This window comes from Ambystoma mexicanum, chromosome 1p (genome assembly GCF_040938575.1).
Source record: "Ambystoma mexicanum isolate Mex_15411 chromosome 1p, UKY_AmexF1_1, whole genome shotgun sequence".
In the NCBI taxonomy this organism is placed as follows: domain Eukaryota; kingdom Metazoa; phylum Chordata; class Amphibia; order Caudata; family Ambystomatidae; genus Ambystoma; species Ambystoma mexicanum.
Genome location: NC_090921.1, coordinates 691,544,783 through 691,568,301, shown reverse-complemented (window position 1 = coordinate 691,568,301; position 23,519 = coordinate 691,544,783). Strand labels below are relative to the sequence as shown.

At 47.9% G+C, this 23,519-nt stretch overlaps 1 protein-coding gene across 2 annotated transcripts in view; it reads right to left on the bottom strand.

Annotated features, from left to right (window-relative positions):
• Positions 1-18,624, bottom strand: part of TMOD4 (tropomodulin 4) — a 304,747-nt gene extending 286,123 nt beyond the window's left edge. The window contains exon 1 of one of the 2 annotated variants that reach the window (XM_069649866.1): positions 18,506-18,624. The gene's annotated coding sequence lies outside the window, so the exon portion shown is untranslated. The remainder of the gene's footprint in view (positions 1-18,505) is intronic. The other variant, XM_069649872.1, reaches the window with a different exon arrangement.
• Between the last annotated feature and the right edge of the window lie 4,895 nt (positions 18,625-23,519).

Genomic DNA, 23,519 nt, shown 5'->3' with positions numbered 1-23,519 from the left:
TGACAGTATAAGGAAAGAGGCCAAATTCATTGTATTCGATAGTTGTTTGATTGATATTATTATTCAGATGAAATGTGGGCATTCGGTTGGTGGGGAAGTATGTGGGGAGCCATTGATTAATGTGACTCGTGCAATTCGAGGCACTAACCTTAAAATACATGCCACCTGTACAAAATATCATCCTTTCTCATGGTCTGCACAACCCATGCTGGGGCAACTGCCAGCAGGCAATCTACTTTGTGCAGCGGCTGCACTTTTTAGTGGTTCAAGTTTTAAAAAGTTAGAGTCTTTCTTTCAGTTTGTGGGAATCCATTTCATTGCGAAAACTCAGTTCTACAAATACCAAACCGATTATCTATTTCCAGCCATTAGCGAAGCTTGGAGAATGGAAAAAATGTCTATTGATAGTACATTCGCGGGCAAACGGTTCAGGCTAGCCGGTGATGGACAGTGCGACAGCCCAGGATTTTCAGCCAAGTACTGCACCTACCACTTTCAGGACATGGAAAGTAAGAAAATTGTGAGTTCGGTGGTCGTGCAGGTGTCACAAAGTACATCCTCAGTGGCCATGGAGAAAGTTGGCTTTGTAGCATCATTGCAAGAACTACAATCGCGGGGAATGGTGATCGACCTGATAGCCACGGACAGACACGTTTCAATTGCCAAGACAATGAGAGAAGAGTACAAAAATATAAATCACCAATTTGACGTTTGGCATCTTGCAAAAACAATCAATAAAAAAATGTCGGCTGCAGGTAAAAAAAAAGATATGCAAGGTATTTCACAGTGGTCCAAGTCAATCAGCAACCATCTTTGGTGGAGCTCAAAAACATGTGGAGGGTCGTTGGAAATTCTACTGGAAAAATGGCGGTCAGTAATGCTACACTGTATCAACGTTCACCACTGGACCACAAACCAACATTTCCACAATTGTGAACATGGCCATTTGTCCACAGAGGAGGCACGGAAGAAGAAGTGGTTGATTCCTTCATCACCCACTCACAAAGCCATTGAAAAGATTGTATTTGATAAAACTATAACAAGAGATTTGAGGGGACTCACGGAATTCTGCCACACAGGAGATTTGGAGGTGTTCCACAATATGTGCCTAAAGTACAGGCCAAAACGATTGCATTTTGGCATGGAGGGCATGATAAATCGGACTCTTCTAGCGGTCTTGGCACATAACCATAATGTTGGCCGTCAACAAAGTAGGACGACTGGAACTTTAGGGACGCTTCGCTACAATAAGGCCTTCACTAAAAGAAGTAAACAATGGGTGATCAAACCAGTGTTTGAGGATATGCAATATGAGTTTATTGAGAGACTTATTGTTGATGTCCTAGATAGGCACATACATGGAGTTGTGAACGAACCTGTGCAGGGGACAACTGCATTGCCACCCAACATTGCCTCTGTTCCATGTCCACCTAAAGCAGAGCTCATTGAGAAATACACATCACGGTTTAAATGATTGTAATTTGATTGTCTGTTCTCTCGAGTCTCCTCATGTCGCAGGCCCATTGAATATATGTAGCTATGTATTGTGTAAATAAAAGTGATTGCTCAGTGTACATGCAATGTGTCTCTCCACCCTTGCCCCTCCCTTCGCCGTGCAGTTGTGCGAACCACCCGGGTGTCACCTGTGACTTTGCTCTGGAGTCTCCTCATGTCGCAGGCCCATTGAATATGTGTAGCTATGTATTGTGTAAATAAAAGTGATTGCTCAGTGTACATGCAATGTGTCTATCCAACCTTGTTCATTTGCGCATTAAATTAAACCAAACAGTAATATAAATCATTTTTCAAAAAATATAGAATGTCTCCGTATTTATGGTTCTCTGGGGCTGCAAATGCACGCAGACAAAATGCAAAGATGGAGTGTAAATTTCAAGTCCTGTGAGATGGCCTTACACTGAATGTAGCTAACTAGGAATGTGTGCTCGTTCAAAGTGAAGGTCAGCTGCTTTGATTTTTTGCTCGAGTGCCGGAATGGCCCACGACTCAGTATAAGGTTCTATTGTTATTTGACCTTGACAGGCCGGGACCATCCCGAAAGACTTCTTTTTGGGGGTGTGGTGCAATAACTTAAGAAACGATAATGAATAAAATTTCAGAAACGATAGCCATTTAATGTTCGTTCATTAGAAGAAATAACGTCGGCATAGAAGGAGTGGTATTTCGGGGCTGCCCTACGCACAGACACAATGGAAAATGCAAATATAATGTAAGTAACTCTTTAGATGAGTTTATACCGCAATTTAATTACTATACAGTAGCTTTAAAGACGGGTTAAGTTGTACTTGTTCGTTCTATGTGGCATATTGTTTTGTACCGCGCACTATCTTGAGGAGAATCATCTCCTTTTACGGAAGCACCTCAAAACCTTCCTCTTTGCTTCTGCTTTCTCTCTCCCTCTCCCCTGCTACAACTGGTCCACTGTCTGCGACCTCGGTCCTGGGCCCTTCCACTCTCCACCTGCACTGCCTCCCTGTCAACCCCTGCACTGGGGGGCTGTCTCAGTATCCTACAGCCCCCCCTTGACGTATAATACCCAGTTGCACTGTCCTAGCTATGAAATAATTTCCCGACCTAATATATAAAATGAATAATTTTAATAAAGATCTGATGGTGAGACTAATTTCATTTTTTATGTTTTTCAAACAGGTACATCATTCATTATTGTATGTGTCACGAGTACCAGACACCGGCGGATGGCTTTTTTAACCGCCAGTTGCTTCTCCGCGTGAACAACGTTACCACCCTGACCATTTTATGGGACGATCGCCAAGTACAAGTATGCCCTTACGCGGTACTAACGGCTAGATGCAACATACAGACCGTTGTGGTGGCCTAGTGCCTCGTTGTTGGAACAGCCATGCGATTATCAGTGCGACCGAAGAGCTTATTTTATCGTAAACCAACACCCTGTGTACTGCACACGAACATCGCTTGCCTCAAGACGAACTATTTTGGATCGAGAGCAAAGAAAAATGCAAATCGCTGAATATTCTCGAAACATTTGATGTCCAATAAATGTACTTTGCCAAATGTACAATCTTGCCGTTTGCTTTTAAACCACAGTTTCATATTCCGAATTGTGGCGCTGTATTGTGAGATGATCTAAGACCCTGTGTACAGCAAAGGAACATCGCGTGCCTCAAAACGAACTTTTTGGAACGTGAGCAAATAAAAATGAAAATCGCTGAATATTCTCAAAACATTTGATGTCAAATAAATGTACTTTACCAAATTTACAATCTTGCGGTTTGATTTAAAAGTACAGTTTCATATTCCGAATTGTGGTGCGCTGTGTTGTGAGCTAATCTGTGTTGATTTCCGGGTTCTGTGTGGAGTCGCGTAGAAGACGCCTGGGCGCGTTTGCCTACGCAGCACAGTCACGTCACGGATAGAGGCGGGGAATATGAATGTTTTGATAAAGTCTGTTTCAGGGGCGGGGGATTTGATTTAGTGCCGCAAAAGCAGGTGAGCCAGGGCGATGGGGGGAAATGATAGGATTATCAGAAAATGGCGGCTGATTTCGAGTGCGATAATGGACGAAAAGTCGGGTAAGGTCCATAGGAAAGTTTTCTACGATCTACCGAGTTATGCTTAAAAACACATGGCCGAACCGTAGGGACAATAAAAAAAAAGTCCCGGAACTATCCTTTAAGTCATGTAGCATAACTCGATGACACGGAGAGATGCAAAGGACGTTTCGGCCGAACATCAATTATGCTGCCTTCGTCAGGACCCCAGGGGAATTGGAGTTCTGTGGATGTGATAAATGATTATATTACTAACACATAAAGGCGTATTAGCAGCCCAAAAGATGCAGCTACTGAAAAGATAATATACTAAACCGTGTGGGAAAGAAACGAAATCCTCCACCAACCAAACACCAAACTACTGTGTATATGTGGGAGCCCATACCTAACCAAAGTAGTTGCATCAGTATAGAAAAAGCCCCCATATGAATTAATCATTCGTTGAACCCTTCCCCGACACCGGGCGAAAAGGGGACAGCGAAAACATAAACGATCACCAAAGAACGTGAAAAAGGGGAAATAGAAACCAATAATATAGAAACCCCCCAAAAAGGATGGGTGTGTGGGGTGGTACTGTGTCCAAATACCGGCATGCCAAGTGCCCCAAAGCACCAGGCCCAAAACTAAAAAATCCGCAGGGCCCAAAACAGAGTACATAAAGGGCTGTATGGGCCCAACACTTACTGAAAGAAATGTAGTGGTCCCTCCAAGAAATGTATTGCTGCCACAAGGGCGACAAGGGGAAAGTAAAATGGAAGGACCTCCGAGTCTATAAGCGTGGAACAGAAATAAAAAATAAAAAAAAGAAAAAGTAAAAATAAATATAAAAGTGCAATGCCCCCCTCCCCCCATTGAGGCCCACTACTAAAGGGAGATGGACCGATAGGGGACTTGACCTATCCCCCACTGTGTTCCCAAAAAGAGGCACGATTGCTCACCTTAGTCAACGGGCTAGACAGATCCTAAGTAAATGTCCCTCAACCGGCGGTCGCAATGGTCAAAAAGACCGAAATAATCGAATTTGGAGAAGCGGACAGTTGTAAAATAAAGCGTCCTCGCAGCACCGTTCCAAAACTGGAGAAAGAAAGGGAAAGAAAAAGGAACAAAGCGGACCAGCCGTTAATACAAAGGTGTAGAGTCTACAACCCAGAGAGGCTGGCAGTAACAGGCCCTCCTCGAATGGGAGTGCATAAAGAGTATCCTGCATAGGTTGCAAGGTGGTGCACGTTATGCCAAACCGCCCGCCTCGTATACCATAAATAAACTTGGACCAATCTCACAGTACAGCCTGGAAGTGAAACTCCAACCTGTCCGTGTCTCATGAGCGCTGCATTGGTGGCGCCGATGTAGCAGGGCTGTCAGGCCTGTATACCGCGCCGTAACCCTTCCGAAATCCGCGCAGTCCGCTACCGGAGAGGTGAAGGAAGTGTCCCATGAAATGGAAACAGCAGACACAGAAAACGGACTCACGGCTTCCTAAAGCCCGATGTCCGCGTAGGCCGCCCATGTTAAGATAAAGAAATGGGACTGGAAAATCGAAACAGCCGCCATGGAAAGACTGATGGAACATTACTGAAGGGGTCACGTGCAAGCCAATACGTGCCCACTCACGAAAGTATAATTGAGCCCCACAACGGGCCCCACCTTCGGTCAAATAATACATGTAAATAGTGATAATGAGGTACTAAATAAGCTGGTGTTGTGGTCCAATGCCTGATGTCGTTGCTAGCAATAGACACAAAAATAAAGTAGATACTAATCAGTCTGTAGGAAACCCACAGACAGCTGAATTTTTGTAAAAATATATATAGATATGTATAGTGAGCCGACAGTCGCCAGAGCTAACTTCCTTAGGGTGGCTAGCCCAAAATTTGGAAAAAAGAATCCACGGTGGAAAAAATTAAAAAAGGAAGAAGAAAAAATAAGAATAAAAAGAAAAATGAAAAGAAAAAGAAAAAAAGAAAGAGAAAAAGAAAAGAAAAAGAAAACTATAAACAAAATTGGGGCGAGGGGGACCAAGACAGAAACAAACGGGGGCCTAGAGCAGAATAACACTCCGAGAGGGACAGCACCCAAGACCCACAGATTGTGTTCAGTGGCTAGAGCGCACGTTAGTCATGGAAGGAAGATAAGTAACCTGTCTGAGGTGGGGAATAGGGGAGTGTCACCACCGTAGGGGGTTACTTTCATTTAAACCCTGTTCAATAGTGTCAAGCCGATGTATCCACCTGGCCTCGGCCAGGTTCAGTCTGCGTGCTGAGATATTTTGTCTTGGAAGTGCTTCCAAGATCCACCAATATAGATCTTCGGGGGAGTGGCCATGTTCCATATAATGAGATACTAATGGCGCATTGATGTTCTCACACCTAATGCGGGATCTATGTTCCACAATCCGTATGTGGGTAGGTCTCGAGGTCTGGCCGACATACTTAAGGCCACATGGGCACTGAATGCAGTATATCGCATTAGGAGTTTTGCAATTGGTCATGGCACGAATGTCCCATTTCCTGTCTCTCACCTGGAATTCTTTGATTCTCTTGGTGTATTTGCAGACTGAGCAGCCTCCACATGGGAAATGTCCAACCAACGGACGGAGGTCCCAACCAGTAGTTCTGTTTCTCAAAATCTGAGGTTTCGAATGCACAAACAGGTCCCTCAGGTTTTTCTGTCTGGTCATCGCAAATAGTGGCATTGGTTCATCGCTCAATTCCAATTTAACCAAAGGCCAAAATTTCTTGATCAACTTCTTAACTGCATAAGTATGCGTAGTGTAAGGCAACACACAGACCAGTTTTTCTTCCGTGGTTGGTACTTTGGGAGTGAGGAGACATTCCCTAGGGGTGAATCACGCTCTTTTAAATTTGTCTTTGAATGGTTCATCCGGGGGACATTTAGCAGGCCATCACTCGAAGGATCCATCTGAAACTAGTTCATCACAGCTGTAGCCGCGGTGCTGCCTCAGCCATGGAGTAATCACCTCTCCATTCACCCCCAAATAACCAAACCAAGAAAATACCCTCCAAAGCCACAGGAAAAACTCATATCAGAAAGGGAGCATGGAACACGGTCCACCTAGAAGCACCGAACACATTACAGAAGAACACAAAACCAGAGACTGTCTCATGGTACCACTCCCACATTGAGGAAGGAGCGTGCATGATGTGAAATTGGATCCTAAACACCCTGGAAAAATGGCACCCATGAAAGTGTTCTCTCCCTTGATGAAAAACAAAACTCAATGTGATACACACTAGAAATGGGCAGACTCAAGAAAACCAACAGGAAATCGGAAATGACGGAAGAGGGAAGGTACAACAAAGAGGTCAAAGCAGCCTACCAACAATAACCACAACACTGCAAAGCAGCAATACGAAGAGCATAGAAACTCCACTGCGTCAAATGAATCAGACATGCATCTTGGGCACAAAAGAGGTGTTCAAGCTCATGAAGGAAACGAGGGATCCAGCCACCTGCAACAACACCCAAAGCCATAACAAGAGCTTTGTGACAACACCACTGGCCACTTCACCAACAAAGGTGTGATGATCGGCAAGACCTTCGATGAGATTTAAGCAAGTCAGAAAGCCGAACAAAGAATAAAACATGATTAGGCCACGGAGGCACACCAAAAACATAACTCCAAAGCTATCCTTAAACTGGAGGGCAACAGAGTACGCTTGCCAACAGACCCGCACCTTCTAGAAATCTTCTGTTTCTTCTCAGAGAAGATGCACCTCTTACCTCATTCTGCACACCAATGAATGAATGCCTAGTGCAAAGAGTGGTACTTCAGGATTTGAGGGCCGCATACCTCAAAATCCATACCTGAGAAAACAGCAGGACCACCAACAACAACAAAACTCAACAAAACCTCACCAGATGTCTTAACCAAGTGGACTCTTCTGGACTCTTCAATGTTCACAAATAGACTTAGAATTAACCCCAGCAAAATGGAACTTATGATCTGCCCCTAAAAATCAACAACCTCCACATAATTCCGCTGGCCGACCGAGGAGGGAATCTGCTTGCAAACATCAAATGTGGTAAAACCCTCAGAACCATAATGGACAGCCAACTAACACTGGAGCCACAGATGTACGTTCTGGCCAAGAACTGTTTTATTTCCACTCTGATCCATAAGATCTATCTTACTATTTCTCACCGTCCCACACAGAACGCACCTAATCATATCCCGAGTCCAATCAATGCTTGATCACACCAGTAACATCGGTCTTAACATCACAGAACCTCTGTTACATACGCGATACAAAACAAAAACCCCAGGCTGCTACTACAACTGGACAAAAGAGAACATTTCATACCAGACCTCTACGCTCCATGTTGGTTCTTCGCTAGGTGAAGAATAAGGTGCAAAGCCGTTTACATAGCGCAAAGCATCTACCTGGTAGAAAGCGAGAATGTATTCTAAGGCAATGCATGCCCTCCTCCCCAATGAAAGCCCTTGGATCCAGCAATGCTGCACTGCTTGCTGAGCCTTGCTACCGCATGGAGCTCACTGCTCACAATCATTACTACTAAACCCTGCAATGCCCCCGACCGACCACCTCGCCTTCCAGGATTACTCAAGACCTAGATTTTCAACAGACCCTTGAAAATCAGACATCCCTTTGGAAGCAAAAGTATCTACTGGACCAGTGTCGCAGATGCAATCGTGTGGACCCAAACTGTTGGAAATAAAAGAATACATGAGAGATGCAGACACAAGATCAATCATACAAAGTCTAAAACAGACACTCGGACACCAGCCTTTCCTGCACATAAATCAGCACATCAATAAAACCATCAATGGGTTCATATAACAGTAACTCGCCTTGTGATACCGTCTGGCCCCAGCCACTTCTAATAACCTACTAACCTTCCAGTACCCTGCCCTGAAACCACATTTCACGATACCATCCTGACACGTAGACCTTCTATACCTAGCGCAATGACCGGTAATATGAAATGACGTCATCTTGGAGGCTGCATGCTAAGTCCTTAGGCTCTTTATTGGGATTCATAGTTATCAAGTTGCAATCAAGACCTTAGGTGCTGGAGATTAGGAATGGGATCTTAAGTATCTTCAGGAGAGCCCACTGGCTCCCACCACCTACACTACATGTTTCCAACTGCACAGGGTGGAACTCTCACAGCCAAAACATAACATTCCAAGCACCTGCAGGACATTCCATTATGACATAGCTCCACACACACATACAGGGAAGGGAAACAGGATATAACATACTACCACAATGTTCTTATTCTACATAGACGTACCTTTATGGAGCACCCCACATACACACCCATGATAACAAGGACACATCCTTACCAACCACTCCATGGCGTCTTAACCCACAAACACTGCATACGAGACACCCCGGAGCAGGATCTCAACGGATAACCTGCTTGCACACCTTGGGCACACACGGCGGGTCGCGTCCCACTGAACAGCATGTCTAAAACACCTAGAATCTTACCCTGCGCAGAGAGCCTGTTCCCTATCAAGCTGTACACATCAATGCAGCAGCAAAGCAATCTTGCCCCTCTCCTACTAACACTAACTGAACATAGTCTCTTGCAGGACCTGAAGGGCCAAGAGCCCATGGAAATAGCAGAAGCAGCGCTACGTGGGTCCCAGTGACATTATAGAACACTAGCTGTACCTGGCGTAGCATATGCTGATCTAACACTCACCCTCACCCTCACCCTCACCCTCTGTCCCTCCTTCCCTCGCTCCCCCGTTCTCTTTATCTCTTCCTCTGCCTGTGCTTTAGTATGACAGTCTTGCTGAGCTCAGTCTCCCTCCCTGAAGGCAACCTGAGATCCAAGGGAAGGAGGGGCTAAGCAGAGGAGTGGGGAGTCTTGGTGAATTTCGGAAAGAAAGGTCTGAGTGGGAGATCCAGGACAGTATATGTAGGGTGACCAGCTTCTCTACATCATAAGCCGGGTTTGGCCATCAACACAAAGGTAGAACTACAATTTAACGGTGGCTGCCAACACTTCAGTAGCACAGAGGAGGTCGGACATAGCATGGCTCTTGTTTGTAATGTAATAGCGATGGCAGTGATTGCATACTTTGGAATGCTAAACAAGCAGTGGTCGAAGTGTGTGAAAAGAAGAAGTGGAACTATGTTCCCTACTGGCCTGCACCGCTCCCCACAAACCCCATTGCCACGCCCCCACCCATGCACAATACAAACCCCAAAACACATGCTCCTGCTGTTTAGGGGAATGTTCAGTGCACTGCACTGAAAGTGAAAGTTTCAACTGCTTTCCACACTTTTATTTTAAAACGAAACCATTCCGGAACGGTTCTTTTTAAAATAAAAGTATAGGAACGGTAAAACTTAATTAAAAGAAGTAGAGGAGCACCACTCTCGATCGCTCCCGCCCACTTCGACCACTGTAAACAAGGTAATCTGAATTGGAAAATGTATTTGCCCAACCGCAAGTCATGCCACCAAAATATGATTGCATTGAATTATATTTCAAATGTGCCGGTGCACGATTCCTTTTGCCCTGTTATTTGGGGAGATGTTCAGGCAGAGAACCACTCAGGACAGTGATGTTAGGAGGCCCTTCTTATCAGGGATCCGTCTCGGCGAGAGGTCGTTTCTGCAGACCTCATGCACCCCGTCCTGTATATCCCGGGCTCCCCTAACATGATGATTATTCCCCGTTTCCCAGTCACCTGCTGTTGCTGTGCTGACAGTCCTGCGACTAGGGATGTAACGGTATTAAGGTATACCGTTAAAGATACCGTGAACCACTCAATTAAACAATAATAACCGTCACATTGTTTATACCGGTATACCGTTTATACCGTTAAGTGTGCTTTTCAATCTGATTTGAAAGGCTGCAGTAAGCAAGTGCTGCACAGTCTTGGTCTTGCACTGTTGGATGTGCCGTCTGCAAAGTAGTTTCAGTTGGAGCAGTTTTTAATGCCCTTCCATAAACCACACGTGCCTGACACAAAATCAATATGTTAGCAATAGGAAGAATAAATACAGTGCCAAGAAGGAAAAGGGTTTACTTTGGGTTGGCGGCTTTGGGGTTTATATATTTATAATGGATAATGTTTGCTAAACATATGACAATGGAGGATTTCCCTGGTTCTATCATTGAATTTACATATAGTAAGTCACACTGTGAAATTCACTAATCTCTGTGGGTATTCCCTACTGTCATACCAAAGGGTAACATGTTGGCCCGCAAGTAAACTAAAGGCTGTAACGTAAAGAGAGCGTGCGTGTGCGCGTGTGTGTGTGTGTGTGTGTACACAAGCTTATACTACCATCATCCTCCATTTATCTGTGGCATGCAGGTTATAAAGATGGCAACATTTTCATCTTCCCCAGTAGCCAGTGGGGGAGCTAAAAGCCTAAATGATCACTTAAGAAAAGCTATCAGTTTACTTTCCCAGTTGCAGCAGGCCCCCTTCCCCCTCCTCCTCTCCACATGTGTGTTTGGGTTTGGTGGAAGTAAGGGGTGGCATTTCAGTGGAAAGTATGTTGAAAACCCCAATTCTGTGTGCCTGGTTTAAATTTGTGACCTTTTAGAAAATATTTGTTAAGATTAGTTAACTCCGCCTGCTATACCGCGATAACCATGATATACCGTCATTTGGCAAGAAGTTTATCGTACCGTTATAAAACTAATACCGTGACACCCCTACCTGCGACCAGAGTAAAACACTATAGGCTGCCGCCCCGTTTGCATTGGCTTTCCCCACAATTCTATTGCTAATCATTTTTGACTTGCCGGACAGACCTGGGTAACATTTTCCACAACAAATGTCTCGCTCATGCCACTCCAAACTGGACATTTTGGAAGTCATTTGTCAAATAGTTCAAAGGTTATTGTGCATAGAAGAAAAGAAGCGTTCAGCCTCCTCTCGTTCATTTTACCATAGAGAAGTGGGTTCGTCGATGGAACACATGCAGGGTGGGAAACGCTAGCTTGATTTGCACCAAATAAGAGGCAAGTTGGGACAATGGGCTGCAGATATTCCTTTGCTTGGTCTGGTGTGAATCTGCCTTTTTCAAAGGTGGTGGCCCAGGTTCAAAAAGATTCCCCAGTCTGCATTGCAGCACTGAGAGTTTTCGATTCACACAATGATCCTATGAGATTGCAAAAAGAAAATGTGCCCACAATTATGTTTGGGGGGGAGGAGGGGACGACGGGAGGTTTCACAATAAGATGGGTGTGGGGAGAAGGAATGGGGACAAAATGGTTAGTTGGTCAATTAAAGACTTTAAGAAGGGCAGGAGAGCCTTTTTTTGTCAGGCTGGTTTTGTCTAACCGCTTGATTCCCACAGGAAAATCACAAGATGCGATGGGGGAAAAACGTGTGTCATGGGAAAAAGTGAGGGATCGAGGAAAATAGTTGAAGGGCAGGAGGGATATCTACAATGGGGGAAAGATAGATAGAGATAAAAAGGAGGCGGAGCACACATGTGGAATGCCAGTGAGGATCGACATACTATATTTTCAAGCACTGACGCATTACCGCCCTACTCAGAAATTGCTGCGTTTCCATGGGAAAAAATGTTGTGTCATTCAAGGCTGGGTCACGGTAATCAGGGTATGCATGCACAGGACATTTTGTGGGAAATATTGCAGGAATGAAAGAAAGGTGAAGGAAAAGGGGGGTGGGGTGCATTGGTCACTGGTCATAGCCAGTGACCCATGGTCTTTTAGCCTAATTGGTGCAATGTGGAAAGTGGCCACAGCCGACGGCTATGGGAAGTGGGTGCAGGATAAGATATTGCGTAACAAAACCCTTGAAATTCAGTGAAAAGCCTTTAGTTAGGAGAGAGCTGCTGCAACAAAACCCATGGAGTTTAGCGAGTTTGGGACGTGGCAACAATCTTATCTTGCAGTCCCCCACTGTGCTCAGCCCAAGAGCACACACGTGAGACCACATCAGGGATCAACAATGAGATAAAAGAATGACAACACTGGTGACATCTGTGGGAGATGTTCAAGTTAAGATTGCCATCATTTCCCACAACTGCCGAATTTCATCGGTATAATAACTTAACCTTAAGCTATGTAATGAGCCCAAACTGCCTATCAACATCACTTTACTACAAACCCATCACAGTGCTCGGGAGAAGGGTAATGTTAGAGGTATCTATGTGGGCGCTAAACGCACTTGTCAGGGAAGAATGGGTGTAACAACCCCCTAGAAATAATCCCTGCACTACTATGCAGTGGAGCCAGCTGCAGATCAGCAGAACTAGAGTGGAAGCAACCAGGGGAGGGTGGCTGCATGCAGTGTCAAATACAACCCCAGGTGGAGACGACAAGGATATTGGCAAAGCCCCTACCAAACCGCCCAAGGTGATGCAGGCAAACTGTGGGGGACTGCAATTGTTCCAATTACCTAAGGCCTGCCCGCCTGATACGGCAGTGCAAGCAGGTGTGGAGACTTCCAGTAAGAGTTTCTTTACCTTGTATACCCAAGAAGATAGCTCAGTGAGATGAGCACATGCTTTCAGGATCTGTTAGTAACCTGCAGACATTAGGTTTGAATCCAAGCCAGACGCCCCAGTCTTTCATCCATTTGAGCAAGATACAATTAGTATTAGTGAATAAGGCACTAATAAAAGCAATTCTTCAATGCAATAGGAGACAATTCAGCTTATGGAGTGACCTTGAAACATGATTAGATGGAATCATGTAAGGTCTACTACGGGCTACGTGTCCAAGTGAAGGCCAAGGCTGGGCTTCTAGATCTGAGGCCACCAACCTGGGTACATGTGTTGGTGGGAGACCCGGGGAAAGAGATAGCATGCATGGTACATATTAGGGCTGAGATGCACTGTATCAGTCACTTTACTGGAATAGCACAGGGTTTGCACAGGGTTTGCAGGTCGTTTGCATTTCTTTGAAGAACAGGGATGTGAATTTCGATCAGAAATGACCGACAACAACATATTTACACATGCCAGAGTGGTGAGCCTGTTTACAAGCCTGTTCTATGTCCTAGGAACGAATTACAGTGCGGCAGTTGGCAATCCGTTTAGAGGCGGCTGGGGTGAAGGAGAAAAATGTCTAAATGGAGTCAGAATGGAGTCAGAAAAAGGTGACAGTGAAAGCCAAAAGGAATGAGATGTGCCTTTCTAGGGCAGGCCTATGTAGGGTGAAGAGCAGAGGTCAAAGGACTGATCCGTGGCAGGGAGAGGTGTGGGATCAGAGGTTTGCGAGAACCAGTAGATTGTGAAGAGGCACACTTTAATGTAGGAAGCAATCCAGGTGAGGGCAGATTTGCAAAACCAAAGGACCTGAAGAGTGAGGAGGGAGGAGTGGTGGACAGTGTTGATAGCGGCAGAGATGCCCAAAAGGATGAGTACAGAAAAGAGTTTGCAAAGGTGACCATGTGAGAGAAAGGTGGAGACATGCATGAGTGCAGTCTCTGTGGAGCGTTTACTACGAATCCACATTGAAATGGATCACCAAGGCCATGACCCTCAAAATGCTTAGTAGTCTGGTTGAAGAGCACCCGCTCAAGGACTTTTGAATAATGGAGTAAGAGGTTAACCGGGCGATACAATGCATGTTTCTCTTGCAGAAATTCTAAGAGTAACAACCTGTTAAAAACTGGACAGATAGCCAGTCACGCAAAATAATACGTATACAAGTACAAATTCTAAATACTCCAAAAAGTACACCATTGTCAGACCTATGAATTAAAAAAAATAGGATATTCAATAGTTATAAAAACAACTATTTTAAGAAAATACAGAAAGACATTTCAGACAGTCCAAATCATGAATGGAACATGCATATCTTAAAGGACAACTAAGATGGATATTAAAATGTTTCCTGTTGAACCAATGCCAACTTGCTCCCGTGCTTCCAACACGACGATACAGCTTCCTCTAATAAGCGCTATTCCAGTGTTAGTTTGCTGCCCCCAGCTGACATCTATGTATTGTCATCAATTACAAGCTACATGAAGGGATCAAGGCCGACCGTATTTTGTTTGTATGACAGCTTCTTGACTATGAACATCTTATGCTCGTGGGGAGCCCTTTGCTCATGACGCTGCCTGTTGCCTACAGAAGTTCTCCAACACTGCACATGCTTCACCGTCTCCCCCTCTCCGTCAGGATCATATTCAAAACTGCATGCATCACCTACAAAGCAGTGCCAAATTTAACACCAACATACTTTGGGCTGAAGTGCACACCTCTGGAGGCTCTCGCATCTCGTGCAGCACAACCACCAAAAGGCTGGAGTCAAAGCTAGCCCGCAAAGAGAAGACTCACAAGCAGTCCATCTCCTGCCACGTCCTGACCACCTGGATCTCCATCCCGGCAGAGGCTTTCGAAATGCCTCCACCATCTTCCAATTTCCGCAAAACACTAAAAACACTGACACTATAAGAATCCCTCTCTCCCTCCACCAACAGTACTGCGCTACTATATAAAATGCTGCCAACTCCAATTCGGGCACCCTCCTGTTGTAAAGTGCTCTGCTGCTATTGAGCTAGGTTTGCGCTATAAGCAATAAAATAATAAAATAAATCAAGAAAACCACTGAGGCGAGCCCCTCCACGGGCACCATGCATGCCGGGCGTCACTGCATACAAGGTGCTGTGGCATAGGCGAGCCCCTCCACGGGCACCATGCATGCCGGGCGTCACTGCATACAAGGTGCTGTGGCATAGGCGAGCCCCTCCAAGGTCAGCATGCATGCCGGGCGTCACTGCATACAAGGTGCTGTGGCATAGGCGAGCCCCTCCACGGTCAGCATGCATGCCGGGCGTCACTGCATACAAGGTGCTGTGGCATAGGCGAGCCCCTCCACGGGCAGCATGCATGCCGGGCGTCACTGCATACAAGGTGCTGTGGCATAGGCGAGCCACTACACGGTCAGCAAGCATGCCGGGCGTCACTGCATACAAGGTGCTGTGGCATAGGCGAGCCCCTCCACGGTCAGCATGCATGCCGGGCGTCACTGCATACAAGGTGCTGTGGCATAGGCGAGCCCCTCCACGGGCAGCATGCATGCCGGGCGTCACTGCATACAAGGTGCTGTGGCATAGGCGAGCCACTACACGGTCAGCAAGCATGCCGGGCGTCACTGCATACAAGGTGCTGTGGCATAGGCGAGCCCCTTCACGGGCAGCATGCATGCCGGGCGTCACTGCATACAAGGTGCTGTGGCATAGGCGAGCCCCTCCACAGTCAGCATGCATGCCGGGCGTCACTGCAAACAAGGTGCTGTGGCATAGGCGAGCCCCTCCACGGGCAGCATGCATGCCGGGCGTCACTGCATACAAGGTGCTGTGGGATAGGCGAGCCCCTCCACGGGCACCATGCATGCCGGGCGTCGCTGCATACAAGGTGCTGTGGCATAGGCGAGCCCCTCCACGGGCAGCATGCATGCCGGGCGTCACTGCATACAAGGTGCTGTGGGTTAGCTGTTTGTGAGTCTATATAGAATAGCACGAGAGGTGCAGGTCTGGGTTCAACTCTTTTTCTAGAGCTGGGTGTTGTGGGTTTATATATTCAGGGCAGGAGTCTGCAACCTTTTGCTCCCCAAACATTTTAGACTACGCTCCTATGATCCCTCAGAATTGCAGATGTTTGCTGTGGCTAATGGGAGTTGTAGTCCAGAACATCTGGAGAAGCAAAGTTTGCAGGCGGCTGATTTGGGTGTTTTGCACCTGCATGCAGAGGCAATGGCTTCAGGGCGCTAGTTTGAATGCTCAGACAGAAAATGACCTGGCCTGGGCTGTAGTGGGAGGGCACACCCTGGGTTCCTCCTCTAGTCCCAGGGCGCAGTGGAGTCTTTATCTCCCATGCCAGACGTCTCCTGCGGGTCTCACACACCCAACAGCGCATGTCTCACTGACTGTTCTGAAGGCCTGGTCTCTGGGCTGCCAGCTCTCATCACCACGAGTGCCAGAGCGCCCACTTCTGGCATGATGACCCCATGCGCTGATGGGTTCTTTCTCTGGAGGACGTACGTCTCTTTGAAGTCAGAAGTGCAAACAACACAGGATATAGGAACCGCCAGATAGCACGGTGGGCTCCGTGTAGGTTTGCACATGTTGAAGTCCCGACTCATCCTTTCATCTTAGGTAGATATTTAAAGTAGGTGGAAGTAGGTTACCAATTACTTAGCCAGAAAAAGAAAAGTCGCTGTCTATTTATTCTCAAAAAATTATAATTAAGCACCTACCACTTTATTAGTTCAATTTAAGATGGTTGAGGGTTACTCCTACTCAAAACAAAGGGCCAGGATACTCTTTATCGCGAACGTGTTTTCTAAATGGCAAATTATACCAAATTCCTGGGGGTGTGCCCCGTGGTGGGTGCAGGCGTGCGTGCGTGCGTACCAGGCGCAGGCAGGCTTTCCCCTTCGAGCGCCACTCGGCTATTCCGGGGTCTGAGGGTCGGTTCTATTGACTCAGCAATTACGACGAGCCACCGTCGGCCGTGGACCGCCTGCATGCGAAGCCCCCTGGTCGTTGGCAGGAGAATCCCATCCGGGCGGCAGCCCCAGTCACGCCCCCGGCCATATGGCGTTAATGTCGCCGAACACGCCATGCTCGCCGGTGGGACTGAGAGTTGCTCTGACAGCAGCTGCGCCCGTCTACCTCTGCAGGGTGGTGGCCGTCCACACGGCAGAACACGCGCCGCTATTGGCCCGCCAGCTGAGCTACCGCCCCCCCCCCACCCCGCGAGGTCCCGTGGACACTGCTGCTGAGGCTCAGATCCGAGAACTGCCAGCTATGCCCATACACCTGAAAGTGGGTATTAAAGTGCCCACACCCATCCTGCAGAAGTGGACAAGTAGGCAAACCAAACATGTACATGGGGGAGTCTTTTCAGAGGAAATAAATAAACAAACAAATAGATGAGGTCGCAACCAGACAGAGAATACATGGTGGTAGGGTGGCTGGGAGCCTCTCAGAGGACAGGCTGTGCCCCCTTTCCGCATAGGACAGGTGTGGGGGCCCTCTAATAGGGCAGGTATGGCTGACTTCTGACTCACTGATGAAGGGTGTTTACAGAGGAAACAAGCTTTGGCAGTGCCAATAGTTTGGTCTATTTATGTAGGGGTGAGGTATTTGCCAAGCACTGGCCTTATAGTACTCACTGGACATTAATGGAAGCAGCTGGAAAGTGGTGCATGCAACTGGGCCTATGACAGCAGTGCCTGGAAAATACTTATCTGATACCTATTCACAAGCCAACAGAGTTGGCTTTGCCAATGCTTGCTTTTAACAGGAATTCGCGGAAGGGCACGAATGGTGCTTATAAATCACGTGGCTGACGGCGGCCCACCCGAAGCGCGTTTACAGCTCCAATTAAACCAACACCTCCCAGAAGAGTGCTTTGAAAAAACCCTGGCAAGCACTTTGAGTGCAAAGTTTGGTTTTAAGGCTTGATAAAGAGAGCTCAGAGAGATCCCAGGAGGGTGTGTTTTGGTCGGGGTGGAGGGACGGGGGCAGGAAGTGGGTGGCAAACGCCATGGGGATTATCATTGCCATGGGCAGTCAATGGGTGGGTAAATAGCCAAACAACACCTACAAGTCGTGTCCCTCGTCATACGCCATTTCTCCATAGCTGTACTCCAATGCATTGGTTGAGGATTATTGGCTGCGAGGGCGGGCATGCCCCTTGAACAGCGCAGGGACTAAGCCACAAAAGCACCCTCCCAGTGAAGGGCATGTAAGAAGAACCCATATTTACCCGCTTGATCTCGTCTTTGCTGCCTCTCCCCGTGCCAAAGTGCCTCGTCACCTAAATAACGGGGCATGTCGGTCAGGCCAGGTGAGGAGTACAGATTGCCGGGCGTCCCTGAGGAGAAAGTGTGGGGGCCCGCTCTCAGGAGGCCAGGCGTGGGCAGCGCTTGCTCTGCGAGGCTTGGCCCGTCTGTGTCTGCGCGCGGGCTGCCTCCATGCGCACGAGCCATTCGCCGTGTGCCGGGCTTACCTTGCTGCGAGCCGCGAGTCCGGTGCCCTGGTGGGTGGCGGGTAGACCGAGCTGCGAGTCCGGCGCCCTGCAGGGTGAGTGAGCAGAGCAGCAGCCTGGCGGGGGCAGGGTGGGCAGAGAGGGCAGGGGGGACGGGGGTGACATCAGCATTTTATTATTTTGGCTGCACAGCTGGTGCACAGATCATATGGACGGGCGGAGACCCGTCACCGTCCGGGGGGCTGTGGACATCGTGTGGTGGGAGAGGGCACAGCAACCCTTACACTCTACACCGAGTGCCAAGCGCCCTAATCGTTATGGCTACACTATAGCGCCTTGTGTGGCAGTGGAGTTTGCACTGTATAACAAATACTCACTGCATAGCACGGGGTGTGCGCAACGCATAGACAGGCCTTTGGAGCTCTGAAGAGCTTTTTCAGACAGGCCAGTCACTCTAAAAGACCAGTAGAGTTGGGGGCACGTGGCTGACACTACCACAGCCTTATGGCCTGTCTGGAAATCTCCACAACTCCCCGTTGGCCTGTCCGCCTCTGACTGGAGACCCTAGTGTCAGGGGGCGGGGCACCCAACAGAATAGAGCCATGCCACGAGCCGCGTATTTATATCGCCCGCAGAAAGTGCACGGTTACTGCGGGTCAGTAGCCAGCTTAAGAGTGGACCATTCCACCGAGGCCGGGTGACTTCCTTTCCCTTTCCCTAAAGATTCACACTCTTAACAAGATCCTCTCTACTTGTTTCCTTCATTCCTCGCAGTTTGTGTGATTAAAACGTGACAGCCAGTAAATAAAAACTATCCAGCCAGGACTAGCTTGGTTTAAATGAGTAAAATACATACTCCTAAAAGTGATTTGATCTTAACCACCCGTTGCTTGATGGCGGTTCTATCTGACTTCATGACTGTGCACAAGTGTTTCAAGGCGCTACAAGACAAGAGGGTGGGGAACAAGGGAGGACAAGACAAGAACGATCCTACTAGGCCTTGTCACATTCGGAACGTGCGAGGACACTAAGGAGAAGTGCACGGGAGGGGGGAGTGCTGGTCAGGGCCAGAGGCGTTGCTAGGGGGGGCTAAGAGGGCTATAGTCCCTGGTCTTTTGGTTGTAGCCCCGGATAGAATCTCAGGAGCTACAGCCAAAAGACTAGCTAGCCCCCAGTCCCGACAGTTCTGACAATAGTATAGCCCCGGGTCTTTTCCAGACCTAGCAACACGCCATGTCAGGGCGGAAGGGCCTGTGAGAAAGCGAGTGCAAGGGGAGTCAAGGTGGACCGTGCAGGGAAGGAAGGTCCAACCCTTGTAGGGGGTTGGAAGGGCTACAAGGGTGCAGGCAATCCAGGCTAGTGCCAGGAAAGGGACCTGGAAGGGCAAGTGCAGGTGAGGTGTGAGGGGCAAGGGAGACCAAGTGCAGGGGTCGACTGGAATTGGGGGGCTGCAGGGGCGACGCCAAGGGGGGGACCATGACAACCTTTAATTTCCAGTGTGGCCACCCCTATGAAAAATGTCTGGGGGAGCCACTGAGGGGCTGGTGCCCTGTAAGACTGAGGGAACCAGGTAGCCAGTCAAGAGGCAGATGGGGACATTAGCAGGGGAGCGGGAGGGAGAAGGCAGGAGAGAAAAGGAAGGTCTTGAGAAGCTTCCGGAACTTATGGAGATCCGGCTTAAGTCTGAGAGGGTGGAGAGGCCAGTCCAGAGTGAGGCACCTGCGTAGGAGAGAGATCTAACCCCTACTCTCTGCTTGGAAAAGTGGCTGATCTGCAGGGAGTTAGATGACCGCAGGCCTAAGCAGGGAGGTATTTAGGGAGAGACAGTTGGACGTAGAGGAGTCCCAGGCCCCAGAAGGCCTTGTGGATGATAAAGAGGGTCTTGAACTTGATCCTCGCAGCAACCGGGAGCCAGTGGAGCAATTTTAAGGCTGGAGAGATGCGGTCCCTGGGCTTGAGGCAAAGGATAAATCTTGCAGTCCTATTCTGGATTAGTTGAAGGGGGCTAAGGGAGGAGTTAGGCAGATTGAGGAAGAGGCTGTTGCAGTAATCCAGGCTGGAGAGAACCAGAGCTCTAGAGACATTGAGTTACTGGGGGAAGGCGAGGAAAGGGAGAATGCCTCCGAGGAGATGCAGCTGAAAGTGGGCCTTCTTGGCGAGAACATGACCCTGCACGCTCACACCATAAAAAATACAGCCCGCTAGGGGGAATAGGTACAAGACACTTTTGCAAGTACAGCAAGTATTTATTTCGTACAAAAGAAAATGCATCAGCAAAGAACTGTGGGGACATGCAGCACATTATAAGCACAAATTACTTCACTGATGACGTAATCATATAGCGTACAACTCTACAATCCTAACTTGACAAGCACTGTATGTGTAGGACCTGCTCCATATGGGATGCCAGACCATTGGTCCATCTTCATCTGTTCATCTCCGTCCACGTGCGCGCTGCTGGGCTCGTCATCCGAGGTGAAGTTTGCCTAACAATGAATTGGCTACTAACGCAAACAATGTTATTTTATCGTTGTAATAAGCAACTGGCAGATACAGGGATGGGCTGGGGGGGGAGGGAGGAAGGTGAAAGACAAGGTCGCAATAGCTCACACACATCACTCGCTCCCAGACAGATCAGCATCTCCCAAGGTCCTCCACCTTAGTTTTAGGCTATATTTTTGTTGCTACCCTGCACATCGCTGCACAAATCACGTGATCTATTTCTGAAGGCATGACAGACTTGCCTTCTGATCTTAATGATTGATCAAGGGGTGTAAATGTTTTATGGCGTTGGTCTGGGTTTGGGTGGTGCTGTGGCATGTGGGGGCCATGGGATGAAAGCATGGCAAAGTTGTATTTTTTGTGTGGGGATCGTTGGGGGCAGGAGGGATTTGCTATCTGTCCCGTGGGATGGTACTGCCAAGAGGCGCTCTGCTCCTTTCTCATGACCTTGCAGGGTGTATTCTTCCCGGGGAGCGAGGGCCTGTAACCTTCTTAGAACAATGGAGGATTTTAAGTTCTCTGCAAGATCTGGCCGGTGTGAGGGTGATGTTCGTGCTCATGCAGGGGGCCTAATACTAACACACGGAATGTTGTTAGCCGCAAATTGGGCCTAGGTCTAAGATGGCTGCTTCTCACCAAGATGGCGTTCACTCCCGCATCTGCCAAATAACTTGCATTGCATGCACGGAGGTGATTGTGCACCCTCCTATATGTGTACCCTCCTCCCCTCTGCTCTCTGGATGTGCTCTCTTAGTGGTTATTTCTCCTTTGGTATCGCCTATGAGGGTGGGAAGACCCTCTCTCCTTCCCAACATTGGCCAGGTCCGTGATGTGAAGTGAGAAGGAGAGAGAGGAGTTGAAAGTGACACCAAGGTTTTGCCTCCCAAGATGGTGAGGGGAGGGGGCCCATGCAGGGGGGGGGGTCAGATTTTAAGAGGGAAAGAGGAAGCAGGGGTCCCAATGAGATGGATCTCTGTCTTACTGGCATTATGGCAGAGATTGTTAACAGTGCACCATGCCTGAATAGAAGGCCGGCAGTCAGGAATGAGAGAGGACGAGGAGGAGACAGAGGAGGGAAGCTTGAAAGAGAGCTGTGTGTCATCCGCATAACACAGGAAGTTAGGACAGAAGGCAGGGAACAAATGGGCTAGAGGGGCCAGTTAGATGTTGAAAAGCCAAGGAGAGAGGATAGTGTGCCGACACTCATGTCAGTTGGTTTGGCAAACCCAGTGCTCTCCCTTGATATAGGGATGGCTTCTTACATACTAAACTTGTGAAAGCCTCCACACTACTAGGGCCTGCTCGAGCCACCCTCGAGTCCATCGTGCAACCGCTCACCATCTACCTGCATCCAGTACCATGCTTCGTCGGTTCTAGATATTGCCATCACAATAAAACTCTGCTCTAATCCGAGCTGTATTCACCTGACACAAAGGCCTGCAACACCCTAGCAGGGTCACAATATACCACGTTCCGGACAAGTCCCGGTGCCATAAGAACACTGCGGTGGTGATGGGCGCAGTATTAATATTGGATAACATAATGTCTGAATTCCAGCCGACTGCAGATTGAAAGGCGAGAGCGCCCTCTGTGTTCATGCTGCGCCTGGTACAGGAAGACATTAGTGCATGAAGAGGTTACAAAAGGCTGTATCTTAACGCTATGACATCACAACAGTGGAATACGAATTGACCTCACAAAATGGGCATTTACAATTTTTTGGCCCCATTTCTTTTGGCCCAGGTAGTCTGGGGATAATTTTCTAAAAAGTGTAAATTGCGCTGAGGGGGTGGCCTGTGTGTGCACTTCTGTCCACTCTCGTCCCCCCTGTGCAGTTTTCACCATTTGCACTACAAAGTGCATACAAAAATCATAAACCTAGAGAAACCAGATGAATGTGATTTTATTGGACTGCATGGTGCAAAAAGTGCAAATGCCTCCAGCAATGTACACTTATGGGAGGCATTCACAATGGGTTCCTATGGGGTCCACCTTTTTTTTTTTTAGCAGGGGCTAAAAACAAACACCTTGAACAGGACTTCCATGCATGAAAGCCAGCATGAAAATGACATGATGGAGCTAATGCATGGTTTTTTGGCAAGTGGAGCGCATGGGTCAGGCAAAAACATGAATTACGCCCAGCGCCCCTGTTTTGCAAAATAACAAAAATACTCTGTTTTGTAAAAACAGATGCAAAACCTATTACACCTGCTTTTGTACTCTGGGAACTTGCAAAACGAGCCCCTCATGCCTCTCTTATCCACTCTCTGTGCTGCTTCTCCATGGGGACAATTCAGGGGGTCTAAAAGGGACACCGAAAGGAGCTAAACACATCATAGAATTGTACATGAACAGCTATCAGCAAAGGGGTTCCTTTATATTGATTACAGTTATCATGAGTGTATTTATTGAGCACGGACCTAGCTCTGGGAAGCTACGGAGTGCTTTACAATCATAGGGGGAAGAACATGGTGGAGTGAAGCCGAGAAACATGGGGGCAGTGAGCTAACAGCAGAGCGTGAGGGCAGGAAAG